Source organism: Phyllostomus discolor, chromosome X (assembly GCF_004126475.2).
Source record: "Phyllostomus discolor isolate MPI-MPIP mPhyDis1 chromosome X, mPhyDis1.pri.v3, whole genome shotgun sequence".
In the NCBI taxonomy this organism is placed as follows: Eukaryota; Metazoa; Chordata; class Mammalia; order Chiroptera; family Phyllostomidae; genus Phyllostomus; species Phyllostomus discolor.
The window spans coordinates 26194007-26211351 of NC_050198.1; positions in this window are offsets into that span (position 1 = coordinate 26194007).

Below are 17345 nucleotides of genomic sequence, written 5' to 3' on the forward strand. Positions count from 1 at the left end.
GATATTGTCCTGAAGTTTTCTTTCTTTGTTGTGTCTTTATCTGGTTTTGGAATTAGGATGATGTTGGCCTCATAAAAAGAATTTGTGAGTCTTCCCTCTTTCTGGATTTTTTGAAATAGTCTGTGAAGGATAGGGGTTAGCTCTTCCTTAAATGCTTTGTAGAATTCTCCTGTGAAACCATCTGGTCCAGGGCTTTTGTGTGTCAGGAGTTTTTTGATTACTGCTTCAATTTCTTTTGCTGTTATTGGTTTGTTCAGGCTTTCTGCTTCTTTTTCATTGAGTTTTGGAAGGTTATATGTTTCTAGAAATTTGTCCATTTCATCTAGGTTTTCAAATTTCTTGGCATACAGCTCTTTGTAGTAATTTCTTACAGTGCTTTGTATTTCTGTGCTATCTGTTGTAATCTCTCCTCTTTCATTTCTGATTGTGTTTATTTGGGTTTTCTCTCTTTTTTTTCTTGATGAGTCTGCTTAAAGGTTTGTCGATTTTGTTTATCCTTTCAAAGAACCAGCTCTTGGATTTATTGATCCTTAGAATTGTGCTTTTAGTCTCTATGTCATTTAATTGTGTTCTGATCTTGGTTATTGCCTTCCTTCTGCTTGCTCTGGGCTGTCTTTGTTGTTGTTCCTTGAGTTCTTGTAGACGTAGGGTTAGGTTGTTTGTTTGAAATGTTTCTAACTTTTTTAGGTGGGCCTGTACAACTATGAACTTGCCTCTCAGGACTGCCTTGGCTGTGTCCCATAAGTTTTGGGTTGTTGTGAGTTCATTTTCATTTGTTTTGAGAATCCTGTTGATTTCTTACCTAATATCATTCTTGACCCATTCATTGTTTCATAGCATGCTATTTAATCTCCATGATTTTGAGTGTTTTGGGTTTTTTTCCTTGGGGTTGTTTTCTAGCTTCAGTCCCTTGTGATCCGAGAAAATGCTTGGTATCATTTCAATTTTTTTCAAAATTGTTGAGGCTTATTTTGTGTCCTGTCATGTTGTCTATCTTTGAAAGTGTCCTGTGTACAGTTGAAAAGAATGTGTATTTAGCTTCTTTGGGATGGAGGGCTCTCTATATATCAGTAAAGCCCATTTCATCTAGGGTATTGTTCAATGCCATGATATCTTTGTTTATATTTTGTTTGGAAGATCTGCCCATCTTTGATAGTGGGGTGTTAAAATTCCCCAGTATAATTGTTTTCCTGTAAATATCTTTCTTGAAGTCCTCTAAGATTTTCTTTATGTATTTGGGTGCATATATATTTACAATATTTATGTCTTCTTGGTGGATTCTTCCCTTGAGTATTATGAAATCACCTTCTGGGTCTCTCTTTATGGCCCTTTTTTGGAAGCCTATTTTTTCAGATATGAGTATTGCTACACTATTTACTTTTCTAAGTCACATGGGCATGCAAATGTATTTTTCCTAAAACACTGGCCACTGAAGATGTGAATTATAATTTATTTGAGCACTTGATAATATCATGTTGAGAAATGCAGTCATATATGTTGATAAAATAGAGAGAACTTATAACTGAAGTGTTTAGAGATAAGCTTTGAGTTTTATCATCAGACTTCCTTTGGAGTTTTACCTTCAAATTTTAACTTTCTTTAATAAAGTAAAAGGCTATGTTTTAGTAATGGTGTTTAACTTAATCACTACAATATTGTCTACAAGAGAGTTGAAAATATGGATAATTTCCCATGAGAGTTAAGGATCTTATCCCTGAAAGTTTTGCTTTATCCAGTGTTCCATTGATAACTACAGATGGATTGATACCGTGTCTACAGAGATTGTCTGTCTGTGTGTTAAGGGTGATATAAGTTCAACATTAGTATCCATTTTTCTTGAGAAAAGGAGAGGGAAAAAAGTGACATCATCTTTTAGTGACATCATGCAAAGACCAATCTTGATTTTGAATTGGCTCTTGAAAAAATTTGCTTTAATTTAGAAGAGTTTTATGACAAAACTATGAGTAACATTGTATAAAAAACAGATTGAGAAATTTGGGACCAGAATGTAATGTTGCTCAATGTACAAATGTGGTTGTTTAGAAGACTCTACTATTTAGGAAACACACACATACATGTCCAGACATGGCACTGAGTGGCAGTGTGCATACTGCCTTCAGTATTTTGCAGCTTCTGATAGGAAATTGCAGCTCACTTTTTCTGGAATTTCCAAGGGCAATGGCCCTTTAGTTTGGGGTAAGTAATAATCATTTAGTGCATTAAGCTGACATTCAAAAATTCAGTTTTGTTTCCTCAGGACAAGAGTTTCAAATCAAATTTGCTCATGGACCAATTTCCCCTTATGGAAATCCTTGTGTGTTGGGAAACTCCCTGCCTTGTTTCAGAAGCTGTAACCACCACCCCCATGGCTAAGGCTGAGTGAGCAACCTTCAGACCATAAGCCACTAAGGAGACAAAGCTTATCTCCCTGTCAGGAGTGGTGCTTCTGCTTCTTTTTCCATAACTGGTAGCCAATGCTTAATCAGTTAGCCAATGACGGGTAAGATTCCCCAAGGGGGGAACAATCTAAGACAGGCATGATCATGTGGAGGCCCCAGGGAAGAACTTGGGGGGCTACAGCAAAAGGGGGTGATGGACCCTCACCCCTCGGCTTTGACAAAGCCTGAGTCCTCTTTCTGCCTTTGAGAAGTCTCCTAATTTTCTGGCTATCTTGCCTCCTCTGCCTAACTTAATCTTGAAACAATGACAGAGTGTGGTGCAGCCCTGTGCTAGAAAGGGCAAGTTTCCTGGGTAATCAGGCCTGAGAAAGAATACATAAAATCCTGTGAAATCTGCTTTGCTAAGAATGCTCTTAATTAAATCATAAAGGCCCAGGCAGGAAATGAGTTTGATCCCTGAAGTTTTGTAGCCTTTTAGGTGATAGACCCTGACTCAGAATGATCCCTAATAGTTCTTTGTATACTATCTATTGCTTGATCCTTACTGCCTGACAATGATTAATGAACTTTACCTGTATTCCTGTGCAATTTAAAAACCAATAAAAACCTGTGAAAGGAAGGATCAGGGTGCTCTCCCCTAGAGAGAGTGGCCAGGCCACTCTAAGGCCCCCTCCCCTTGAGGGGGTAGCTGTACCATCCTTTTTCCTCCACAGGACTTGGTAGTCCATGTGAATGTGTCTCATGTCTCATCCATAATGCCACGGACACTGCTGGCTGGTGTCTGTGTCACTTGTGGGCTGTACTAATATTTCACAAAAATATGCCAATTAAAGTAAAGCTATGAAGTTAAAGAGTAAGGTTGTGTCATCAAACAATGACCTTCTGCAGGTTGGAGCTAGCACATAGGCTCAATGTTTGACATTTATACTCTAGGATATTTCAGGTTTATTTCTTCTAATAATCAGCATAACACTATTTCATAGGCACTTAAGCTTGAAAAGGATTTTGAGATTCCATTTACTGATGTAGGACTGAATCCTTTTCAGCATGGCATTTAGTACATATGTGATGTAGATGACAATATATATCCCATTTCACAACACTTTTGAAGAAATAACAATAGGAAATACATTTAAAGTGGAGAACAAGAAATCTAAGTTGGACACCAAGAACCTGCTTATGGAACAGATCACATGAGAGATAGGTATCAGGGTTGGTTTGCAAATCTGTCTTTGATTTTGTGGTTGCATATTTGTGAATGCAGTTTGTTAAGAAATATTATACAACCTTAGTTTTTACATTTTTTCTTATTCTGATGAATTCAATTTTTAGTACTGTAGACTGAAAAAAGCATAATGGTGAGTAGAAGACTAACTTGAGTGAATGTAACTTGGTGCAATAATTGGGTTAGGCCTTTAGCCTTGTCAGACATGGTTTTAATACAAGGAGTTGATTAAAAGTAAAAGAAATCATAAGAGACAGATATATAAATGGAATGCTAATATATTACATTCCAGCAGGAAATATTGCTCTCTGATGAGCAGAATGATCCTATCCTCCATCTAAGCCATCTACCTCCCAGAATCTGAACCACATGTAGATGAAAATGTTGGTTGTCATCTTGGCATTTACTCCTTGTTTTTCTATTACTGACTAACTAAATATCTATTTTATTGAAGTGTCATTTGCTCCCACACATAGTTCATATGCCTCAGGAGAATCTGGTTGACCTCAGCCCTTCAGCTTCTGATTAGACTAATATAATAATTTCTATTCAAGTTTGTAGATAGTCTGGCCCAGATCAATTAGATGCAATGAGAGACAAAAATAACTTTTTTGAAAGTTTTGGAAGTGCAACTTTCTTGTTATGAAGCACAGCTACAGGAAGTCAGCCTCACTGGATATGAATGAGTAGCAATTTAAAGGCTTAGTTGCTGTACGTAGCATACTATAGCCACTAGGAAAATCAGCCTTAGGATGAAGCTGACAGTGTTTGTGTCAGAATGGACAGATGGAAGTAACCTGTGTCCTTGATAATAATCACTTATCAATTAACCCTATAGCCTCTTCTGCAGCGGGGATTTACTTTGGATAACCAATATACTTTATTATTGATAAAGATAGTTTGAGTTCAGTTTTCAATTTTATGCAGTTTAAAGAATCCTAAATATTACACAGTGGGATGCATCAGGCAACAAATCTTAAAATATCGAACTGGCTGTGTGGAGAAGGTGAGTCAGAGGAAAGCTTGGGTTTTCTATCATGGCAATGCCACAGTAGAGCATTTGTCATTCTCCAATTAAATAATGTACCTTTGAGAGCTGTAGCATAAAAGGATTTGGTAGAAAAATTCAGGCTGTTTACTACTAGCATCTTTCATTAAGATCTTACAAGAATAAAATACAATGTTTATCTTGGATGTTGCCCTTGGAAGAAAATGGGGTTTCTTTCAGAGACAACTGTGGGATGCCAGATTGGGTGACTCTGGAATTCTCTTCACTGTCATAATAGGAAGTTTTGTTTTCCCTGCCCATAAATAGATTATATATCCATGGACTGATGATCTCTGGTGATATTTTCAATTCTTTTCATTTTCTGAAAGGGAGATTTTACTAGAGCTTCTGTACTTTATCAGCCATTGCACGTTGTAAGTGCTTAAGATAGATTATTCAACTTTTAGCCATGTATTTTGGGTCACTTCCTGACCTGATGGAGAAGACTCAATGTCAACCAGAGAGGTTTGACTTGGAGCTAGGTGCGGTAACTGGTAAGACTTTGGGTTGTTTACTTTTAGAAGTGGCAAAATAGAAAGAATTAGGAAATAATTAAGAAATAATTAGGCTTTCTGTTGTTATGTTTCCAATAACTTTTTTACCAATACATTATGTTTATATCTTCAGCCAAAATTTGGTCACAAGCTCATTCCTGGATGAATAATTGGCAAGGAAAATAAGATAAACCTTAGACCTACCAGGCTTATCTGAAGTTGAAGCCAGCTTATAAACTTCTTCTAAATCAGCTCATTGGAAGAAAGCTGGAACAAATGTTGGAGAGCTAGCCACAGCAAGCACTTCATTGATTTAATAATCAGGGAGTTGCTTGGTAAGCATGGAATTAGATGGGGAATAAGACTCCATGTCTGACACATATGGAGCAAGTGTATTTTTTATAAATTTTTAGGGGCACCTTACTCTTGCTACCCTGTACGACCCTCCATGGAATGCTATATCTTTAAGATCTAGTGGTCTGAAATTAACTTTCTAACACTTGTCTTTGATTAGGTCTCTCGATTTTTTAAAGCCTGAAACCTAGAATGGCACATACACAGTGAGAATCTGATTACATGATAACAGGGATTCTTAAACTGGCTATGCTATATAAGGTATTTTGAAGATATTGATGGGTGTTATGGGCAAAAACATTGTGTAGTTTCAATAATTTTTGAAAAATCTGAGTTATACCAGGTTTGGTAGATAGTCTCCAAATATGACTCCCAACAATTTTTTCTGTCTCTGTTCATACATGATACTCCTCACATTAAGCATCTTCCCATCAACCTCCTTGAATCTAGCCTGGCTTTGTGACTTGTTTGGACTAATAGAATTTGAAAAAAGTGATGCTTTGGGATTTCTAAGTCCAGGCCTTAAAAGGACCGGCATATTGTGCTTTCTTTCTCTTGGATGTCAGCTACCATGAAAAAAAAGAATGACTATCCTGAGACCACCGTATCATTAGAAATGCATGCTAGCTATGTGGAAAGGCCACATGGAAGACTGCAAAAGTGCCAGCCATGTGAGTGAGACCATGTTGGATTTTCCAGCCCAGTCACAAGCTAAATGCAGGTAATCAAATGTAGCCTAAATTTCTGACCCACAAAATGATGGAAAGAATAAAACACTGCATTGCCACAAAGTTTGGGGTAGTTTACTGTGTAGCAATAGATAACTGAAACAGTAAAACAAGTTCCTTTACTGCTGGACTTTTCAGAGCCTTTAATATGTGTATAACCTGTAAGCATACCCAAAGGATGACAATATGATTGGTAGTTGGGTGTACCACCTTCCTGTTACAACCATAAGTGTATGTTCTCCAGGTCAAAGAATGAGACTTTACTTTAGAATATAGTAGATGGGGGCTTGATTCTGTATGGTCAGCAGAACTGCCAAGGAAAGAGTTCCTGAAGACTAGGCATGCTTGTAGAAGTAAAATAGATACTTGAGGGCAGGTCAAAGAATGGGTGGCAGAAAGTATTCTAGCCAGGCATGTGAAACAGAGCCTACATAGAGAGAATGTAGCAGGTTGTATGTAGGAGAAGGAACAACTAGTCAGCCTCAAGGAGGTCCACTACAGTGTCCTTGCACGTGGCCAGGGTAGGGATGCAGGCATAAGGCACTATGAGGAGATACAGCAGGCAAACAGAAGGCTGGGATCAGAGATTTGGAAGCTGTCACATCCTAGTCACTAAGATGGAGTCAGGAGCAATATTTCAGCTTACAAGGAAATTGCTGAGAACAAGGCTGGGTTTCAGATTTAGTTTTAGAGCACTGAGTTATAAATACAGAGGGTTATAGTGTTGTTCAAGGGGGAATTAAGAACTTAGCCAATTCCTGCTGAAACAGTTGCTAGAAGAACTCAACTGTCAACACTCTGCAAATTGCTGAAACTGAAGATATCCGTTTCCACTAAAAAAGAGCTGCCTTGCTGAAGGTCATGTTTCCCACCCAAAGATGAGCAGTGCTGGAGTATAAATATCTGGCCCCTTGCCTAAACTTGGGACAAACTCTGAAGAGCTTTCCAAGCTCTATAACTGTCTGTTGTTTTAACTGAGGACTTTGATAGGATTGTCCATTAGTTAGCTTGGGCTGCCATAACAAAACACCACAAGCTGAGTGGCTTAGACAATAGAAATTTCTTTTTTTAAACTTTAAAAATTGTTCAAATACAGTGTGTCTCCATTTCCCCCCTCAACTCCCCCTGACCCCAGCCATCCCCACCTCCCACCCTTGATCCCATCCCTCTTCGGTTTTGTCCATGTGTCCCTCATAGATTGTGGGGGAGCTTTGTATACAGAGCCCCCCATCTGCCATGGATGAAAGTAAGTCTGCTAAGACATGATCTGCTTGGGTTGGAAAGGAGGATGAACTCTCAAAAGAGAAAGGCCAGGAGCCTGTTCCTCAATGGGCTTTTATTGGGTTTATTTGCAGAGGAATATACAGTATATATGTAAAATTCATCAATCATTGTCAGGCAGTAATGATCAAACAGTAGTTAACATTCAAAGAACTATGAGGGCTTATTCTGAGTCAGGGTCAGATAGCTAAAGGGCCATAAAACTTTGGGAAACAAACTCATTTCATGCTTGGACCTTTATCAGAAAATTGGGGACATTCTTAGCAACACAGGTTTCACAGGATTTTATTTATTCTTTCTTAGGCCTGATCACCCCAGGGAACTGGTCATTCCTGCCCAGGGCTGCACTGCCCTCCAGCATGTTTCAGGCTTAAGTCAGGCAGGAGAAGTAAGGCAGCCAAGAGATCAGGAGACTTCTTGCAGAGAGAATGGGAACTCAGGCTATGTCAAAGCTGAGGAGCAATGGTCCATCACCCCCTTTGTCTATAGCTGCAAAGTCCTTCCCTGAAGGCCCCTTCATGACCATGCCTATCTTAGGTCATTCCTCCTTTGAGGAATCTTATCCACCATTGGCTAACTGGTCATCCAATCAGGGCCAAGCAAGGTGAAGTAAAAGGGGACAGAGGTGCTCCCCTACAAGGAAGATAAGCTTTGTCTCCTTAATGTCTTATGGTCCCAAGGTCTCTTACTCAGCCTTAGCCATGAGGGGTTACAATTTCTGAAACCAAGCAGGGCAGTTCCCAGCAATAAATGTTCCTGAAAACCTTTCCCCCTCTTCTTTCCATGCGTCCCAATGTTCATAGCAGCACAATTTACAATGTCCAATTGCTGGAAGCATCCTAAGTGCCTATCAGTAAATGAATGGATCAAAAAACTATGGTACATCTACACAATGGAATACTACCCAGCAGAAAGAAAGAAGGACCTCCTACCCTTTGCAACAGCATGGATGGAACTGGAAAACGTTATGCTAAGTGAAATAAGCCAGGTGGTGAAAGACAAATACCATATGATGTCACCTTTAACTGGAACCTAATCAACAAAACAAACAAGCACACAAAATATAACCACAGACATTGAAATTAATAACAAACTGACAGTAAGCAGATGGGGAGAAATTTATTTTGTCATAGCTCTGGATGCTTGAAGTCCAAGATCAAGGTGCTGGCAAATTCACTTTCTGGTGAGGGATCTCTTGGTGGATTGTAGACAACCACCTTCTCCTGGTATCCTCATATGGCTGGCTCTTCCTCTGTATGTGGATGGTGGTGGGGCTACAGGAAGAGAGAGAAGATATCTCTGGTGTCTCTCTTCCTGTTCTTTTACTGTATTGTTTATATTACAGTATAATGCCCCCTTTGCCCCCTGCAATCACCACACCATTGCCCATGTCCATGAGTACTTTTTCCTTTTTGCCAGATCTCTCCACCTTCTATCCCCCATAGCTGTCATCCTGCCCTCTATCTATGAGTCTGTCTCTTTTTTTTCGTTAGTTCAGTTCATTAGATTCCACATGTGAGTGGAATAATATGATATTTGTATTTCTCTGATTGGCTTATTTCACTCGGCATAATGTTCTCCAGGTCCACCTATGCTGTTGCAAAGGGTAAATAGTTCTTCTTTTTTATAGTTAAGTAGTATTCCATTGTTATTAAGATATCACTTCTATCTAACGAAGGCCACCCTCATGACCTCACTTAACCTTTAATATCTCCTTACAGGCCTTATCACAAAATACAGTCACATTGAGGATTAGAGCTTCAATATATAAATTTGGGGGGAAGAGAATTAATCCATGATATGTTGCATGGCAGCCTTACTCCTCTCTCTGCCCACTTCTACTTCCATGGCAGTTTTTCACTGGTGTGGATTTCAAAATCATGCTATAATAAACTTTCTACACACTAATATCTGTCTCTGAGTTTTGAGTCCCAGAGAAACTGTTCAAATTGAGGACTGATCATGGGAAGTACAAGCTTGTCTGAGGCAAGGATCTCCCTCTCTTCTTTTCCACTCCTCATGTGTGTTTTTATTCTATGTATTTCACTTGGGGATTGGTAAATGGGAGGTGTTTAATAAATGTTTCTTGATAGAAAGAATTAATGGATGTCTGAATAAACAAGAACAATACAGGTTTCCTATACTTGGGGTGCAAGTTTAGAGTTATCCTGATTTAGCAGTTCAAGCCAGATTATTTGAATTTTGAATAGGGACTTCCTAATATTCTGTGAAGTTATAGCATCAGACTCAGAGCCTGGGATAAGGCTGAGTCTACAGTTGGTAGTCAGCTAGATCCAGTTTTAAAGATGATAGCTCTGTGAAGACTCCAAGTCCAGTAACTCACAGAGATGAGTGCTCTGCAGATGAGTTAGAATGCTTTGCAAGACTAACTTCCAAGGCATTAGCATTTTAATATGGCCATTGATTTAAATTAATGTGTCACAAATGTCTGTCCTTGACATTATGCTCCTAGTATTTAACACTTTAGGGTTCAGGGAATAAGTTAGTCACTAACATATTGTCAAATATTTAGTTATTTTATAGATCATTTAAAAATTATTTATTGGGCATTTATAATACCCTGGCATTGCTCGAGATACCGGAGATTCACAATCAGTGGTCAACAAACTACATAAGCTTTTTCATCATGTTTTGCATCTTACTGCGAGTATAGATGGAAGGACCAAAGTCAGAAGAGCATGGTTAATACACAATATCTGGGGTCAGACTGAGTTTGAATCTTGGTTCAGCAATAAATCTGGGTAAGTTTTTAAAACGTTTTAAAGTCTCAATTTCCTTATTTGTAAGGAAATGATAATAGGAATACTGACATCTACCTTGTAGGGTTGTTGTGATAATTATTTGAGATAGTCTTGTAGAGTGCCTAACAAAATGCCTGACATAATTTGTGTACCACTGTAAATTGATAGAATAATGTCAATTTCTCTCCCAACAGGTTACTACCCTTTTCAACACACACAAATAATTCATGTATAAACTGTAAAAAAAGATGTGGTTGTATATAATATTTGAAGAAATTACATCTACTGATAACTCTGGTAGGTTAAATTATTGTTTCTAACGTTGTCCTTACCCTTACCCTGTAATGGAATAATACATTCATTCTCTTTGACATATGATTTACGGTACTGCCTATGGACTTGGCCAGGTGATTTCCTTTGACCAATAGAATGTTAATGTATGTAGCATTATAGTAGGTTGAATAGTGTCTCTCCCAAATTTATTTTTTCCTGGAATCTGTAAATGTGACCTTATTGGAAATAAGATCTCTGTAGATATAATCAAGTTAAGATGAGGTCATAGTAGACTAGGGTGTGCCCTAAATTCAATGACCAATGTCATAAGAGAAAGGAGGGGGAAATATGGTTATAGAAACACACACAAGGAAGAATGCCATGTGATGATGGGGGCAGAGACTGGAGTGATGCAGCTACAAACCAAGGAACACCAGGGATTTCTGAGAGCCATCAGAAGTCAGGAAGAGGGAAGGATTCTTCCTAGAGCCTTCAGAGGAAACATAGCCTTGCCAACAACTTGACTTTGGACTTCTAGTTCCAATAAGTGTGAGAGAATACAAAGTCTTTCCAGAAAGTATCCAGCCATATAACATGAAAAGTAGAGGCATTTATTGAAGAAGATACAAGAAATATTGTACATGGGACAATGATGCCTCAGTTCCCTTCAAAGTAGGCACCTGGGGACCTCATACAGTTCTTCCAGTCACCATTAGTTGCCCTGTCCTATTTTCCTGAATCTTATTGACAGTCCAAAATCTCTCCCCTTTCAAAGGTGATTTTAGTTTTGGGACAAGCCAGAAGTTGCAGGGCACCAAATCTGGGCTGTAGAGGGGCTGAGTCACCTGGGTGATTTGATGTTATGCCAAAAAACTCTGCATGAGATGTGATACATGAGCAGGTGCATTGTTCTGTTGAAGCTGCCAATCACCAGTTGCCCATAGCTGTGGCCTTCTGAATCATCTGAATATTTTCTATGGATGAGTATTCAAGCTTAATGCAAAATTTGATGCAGATTCATTCCCCTACTCATTCAGTCATTTTGAATGTGATGGCCACACAGTGCACATGCTCACTCAATTCCATCTACCACCCCACGGACTAGCACAGTGAAGTTGTCATTCTTCACACATGTGCATTCCAGCCCACTTTCCTTGGCTGCCAGGTTACAGTGATATTTCACAAACCATTCTCATATTAACTGTGGTTGGACTTTTTCTGGACAAACCTTGTACATTTCTGTTGTGTAAAGTCACCTGGTTTGTGGTATTTGTTATGGAAGCCTTAGCAAACTAATACAGACATGTACAGGAACTTTAAATGTGCTGTGGATTTGGCTTGGTCTCTTTCATTCCTGCCATCTGCCATGAGAAGGACATGCTTGGAGTCTATGCGGGTCACAAAATGAGGAAACTTATGGAGTATATCTAAACCCAACCCACACTTTGGAGCAAAGCCCAGCAAATTCTAGCTTGTTCCAGCAGATATATAGGTAACCCACAGACTGTGAGCAAGAAAACAATGCATGTGGTTTTATTACATTTGAGACTTGTTTGTTACACATAATTGTAGCAATAGTTGACTAATATAGTGATAAATTGGGAATGAGAGATGAAGGAGAGTAAGAAGTTTCTTAGAACTTCCAAAAATTTCCAGATTACTCCTATTTTCTTCATTATCTTTAGGAAAAGATGTACCCCAAATACATTAGGGCAATGGTAGGTAGAAGTAAGGTCCAGTTTTAGTAAGCACTTTCCCTTTTCATGAGAAAGAAATATGACCACTTTGGAGTTATTCATCAAGTTTTCTAGTTATCCATTTGGATAAAAACACGCAATGAAATGGAATACAGTGGAAGGAGGAGAAGGAAAAAACTGTGAGGCCCCTTAACTCTTTCTGTCTTTGCTGAAGGATGAAACAACCCAGATAAGAAGGGGTTGTCCTTAGAAATGACATATGGCTAGGTAGGTTTTCAAAAATTAAAAAAAAAAATAAAAAGGAAAGGGTTTCCAGTGTTTCTAGCTTATTAAACCATAACAATGAGAACCAATTTGCAAAGATGTGGGCAGTAGCAGAATGAATAGTGGAAGCGGATTAGGTATGTTTGCCCAGGGGAACTCATTAAAGAACACCTGACTATAGTACCAAAATTCCTGTAATTTCCACTGTCTCCTACCATTATCACTTTATCAGTTTCAGAGGGAAAGTCAGTTTATTCTTCAAAAAGGGTCAGTCCCAAAATGTATTTGTATCCAAAGCCTATTTCTTTCCTGTAGAAAAACATTGGAATCATTCAGTTGTTTTTGGATGGGGGTGAATGGCAATATCTTTCCTTAGCATTGAGGCAGGAGATTGAAGATTGGCAGCACAACTCTGTTTCTGACACTTCTCTGCCTTCATCTTTCTTTTAGTTAACAACATGCCATTACAGATGTGGTAAGACACCATGTGCTCATTTTCTGTGTGCATTTAAAATGTGGACTCAGCAAAGTCATCTCTTGACAATGGGGAGGGGAAGGCTGCTTTGAATAAAATATATGACTATAAATAATGCCTATTCAAATATTGGCTTAAGATTAAAATGATTATCACCTTTGAGTTGTTTTTAGAATCTTTCACTTCCAAAGCCCTTTCCTTCTTTGGCTGCATTAGATGCTGATCATATTTGCATATTATATCTAATGTATCTGAAGTGTATTTGACAAATAAATGTTGTACTGTATTTTAGATAAATATTTTGTTCAGGTTTTTTTCTTATCATGAAAGCAATGCATGCTTATTGTAAAATTTTACTGTATGCAGAGAAAGTATGCATAGGAGAAAACTAAAAACCCATAAATTCTTCACTCAAAAGTACTTCTAGCATCTATATATTTTATAAATATGTGTATATGTAAATCTTATATATGTATGTATATAAATTTTACTTACAAATTTTTCATTATATTGGTTATACAGCTTTGAATTTTCCTTTTTTAATAAGCTATCATCCTGTGAACTGGGTGGAGCTTAATTCAGTATATCTGTTGTATTTATGGTGAGATATATTGTTTTTCCTATTGGTTCTTTGTTTATGGAAATTTTTGTAGTTTAATATTTTCACTCTGGTTTCGCAGTATGTGGAGACATGCTCTCTTGCAGGCATGAATGAAGATCTTTCATTTGCTTCTCTTTACAGAAAGAATGACAAATTTAGTTTTGTGGTTTTAGATTTAACTACAATATTGATATGTATTTGGCCATACGTTTAAATGCTATACGCAGTCAGCTTTCCAAAATGTATTAATCTCATGCCACGTGCAGAACATGATGCTACTTGTTTTAGAACTTCTTGTGGATATGGAAAGACACCAGTCCTTAAATGACCAGCAGTTCATGAGAATATTGCTGAAGAAAGAATGGGTTTTGGTGGAGACTGGCATTAGCTGTTTTTTCCAGAAGATAAATCTAGTGGACTGGCCAAATTCTAGGTTTCATCCCTAGAACAAGAAATGCTACACTTACATGCACAATTTTTACTTACATGCACAGTTTTTACAAATGTAAGGAATGGCAGGCAGCTTAGCTTGGCAACAGTAGAGGAGCCATGCAGGGCAGAGCAGACTGGAGGCTGCTTTGTTTGGAGGACCTGCACAAAGAGCAGACAGGCCTGCATTTGATAACACAGATGGGAAGGATCCTGAGTAGGTTTCCCAGTAGGGGAATGACATAAAGATGAGGACTTTCAAAGCAGATTATTTTATTTCCTGTGTGTATCTAAAGCCACCATGATCTAGTATGATCATTCTAAGAGCACGCCTGCTAGGCTTCTGCCCTGTCAGAGTCTGGCCATAGAAATTGTGTGCAGCTTGTCTAGCTAGTATCACATCCTGTCCCACTGGGAAGGTCTGGGATGGGCCAATTCTCAACCCTTGAAATAATTAGTTCCCACTGCTCTCCGTGTATACAACCAAATGGAATAATTTATTGGCATTTTGGTTAATGCCCAGAGACTGCCAACAGAAAACATTAAACTAACTGAATTGTATGAGAGGACAAGGGGATTATTTTTCCAACTATAAACCCAATTTAAGAGGGAGTACTTGTCTTCCTTTTCTCTACTCTCTTAAAATTAACACACATTTTTAGCACATAAAACACATGCTTCTGTTCTCATACACTGCTTGTGGAGATGCAAAATGGTACCTATAAGGGAAAATTTAGTCATTTCTAACACATATACATATAAATTTATCCTTTGAATTGCTAATCCCACTTTAATCCCAACATAAATTATTAGTTGAAGCCAGATGATGTGACGACTACAGACAACCAAATCATGACAAGCAGGATTGATTCTCTGAAAAAATGTGAGGAAGAGAACATAGAGAGAAAAAGCAATGTTTTAATTTTTTTAAAGTTTAACATGATTCAAAGTTCACGAGTAATCTATAAGGATTATAAACCTTGATTATGATTCCAAAAATACAGTTTATTTATTTTTTTACTCTATTAAAATAATCAGTTAGAACTGAGAATTTCCATAAGGAATCTGAATTTTAGCTCAGTATTTCGTGATGAATTACACAATCCAAAATGTATGGGTTTATTAGAAAGGGTGACATTTTCTATTGTAATAAATATTTATGCATGAGCCATTGCGTATATTAAAGTGTACTGTTAATAGTAGCTTAGATTTTAGATAAGTTATATTTACTGCAGAATGTGCTTCATTTCTTGATAAGTCTTTTAAAAGAGATTTTATTTATTTTTAGAGAAAAGGGAAGGGAAGGAGAAAGAGAGGGAGAAAAACAGCAATGTGTGATTACCTGTCACACGACCCCCACCAGGGACCTGGCTTGCAACTTAGGCATGTGCCCTAGATTGGGAATCAAACCAGCAACCGTTGGGTTAACAGGCTGGCATTCAATCCACTGAGCCATACCAGCTAGGGCTATTTGTTGGTATGTCTTGATGGGTGATGGGTGTTAGCTCATTTGTTGTCTTTTCAAACTTTTCTGTGCAGATGGTACACAAGTCTATTCTTTTATCTCTAACCTTCCTGGGACCTTTGTCCCCATCAGCAATCTCTTCTTTGACTGCACCACTGTCATTTCAAACAAGATCTACCAATTCTCTTATTTCTTCTGAAGTGCTTCTCTGTTGACAGATCCTAGGACTCAATGACCCCAGTCCCAGGAAATACTCTTTGTGTTTGTCTTTCTTTACTGCAGGTCATCTGGGGAACTGTTTACAGTTTCAGATATCACCAGCCACTACTGAAAAGGAAGAAGAGTAAAACTATCCTTCCTTTGAACTCTGTGGAGATATAGATATTTTAAATCCTGAAAGACAGGAAGGGAGGGCCTCACTGAAACTTGTACCTTCATTGTCACAAGGATCTCTACTCATTTCAAGGTGGCTGCTGAATTGATTTCAATAGTGCCTAATTAAGAGTATAATTTTATGGTACTTAGTAAATATATGACTCCTTTTGAGAGTTTTATTAAGTGGATAAATAAAAATCACTAAAGCATTCTTGGGAGTTAGATAGTTTTGAATTCAATGTGGTAATTTATGCAATTAATAGGTAAATCTATGCCATCCTCAAAACAGAGATTAATTACATTAATCTGATAACTGTATTCTTCAGATTTTTCTTTGTTATGTGCAAGCACATTAATAATGACCTGGATTTTTAAAGCACTACTATATGCAAACCATTTACACTGATGTTACCTCATAAGGTAGGTAAGGCAAATATTTGAGAAATTAAGACATTTTTATCTAAGGATGTCAGAAGACTCACCAAAGTTAAGAACAGAACCTAGAGTCAAGGCATGTTCTTTTGACATCTCCCTGTCCACTGCTCCCCCAACAAAGAAAAATGTGTGTAGACTTGATCCTCACTTCACTTCTTCACTTTTTAAACAACCAGCTTTTGGTTTCATTCATTTTTAGCTTAGAAAAACCCACTTATTACCTCACAGTTTTTGTGGAGTATGGATGCGGCCTAGCTGAACACTGATTAGGTTTCACAAGGCTGCAGTCAAGGTGTCAGTTGGAGCTGTGGTCTCATTTTATTCTTGGGAATCTGTTATAAGCTCATTCGATTTACAGACAGAATTCAGTTCCTTGCCACTGTAGAAATCATGGAAACTTTCATCTTCTTTTTAAATTTTATTTAGATGCATTTTGTTTATGTTTCCTTTTGAATGCTACATCTAAATATTCCATTATTATTTTTATTTTTAACATTTTTATTGTTGTTCAAGTACAGTTTTCTGCCTTTCCCCCTGACCCCTCTCCACTGCCCTAGTTCCCCGCAACTTCCCTCTCCTGTTTCCACCCCTCCCTGTTATTGTCCATGTGTCCTTTATAATTGTTCCTTCAAACCCTTCACCCTTTTCCCTTATAATCCCCTCCCCTCTCCCCTCTGGTCACTGTCAGCCTGTTCTCAATTTCAGTGTCTTTGGTTATATTTTGCTTGCTTGTTCATTTTGTTGATTAGCTTCCACTTATAGGTGAGATCATACGGTATTTGTCTTTCACCACCTGGCTTATTTCACTTAGCATAATGCTGTCCAGTTCGATCCATGCTGCCCCAAAGGGTAGGAGCTCCTTCTTTCTTTTTACTACATAGTATTACATTGTGTAAATGGTACCATAGTTTTTTGATCCATGCACTTACTGATGGGCAGTTAGGTTGTTTCCAGCACTTGGTTATTGTAAATTGTGCTGCTGTGAATACTGGTGTGCATAAGTTATTTTGAATTGGTGATTCAGGGTTCTTAGGGTATAA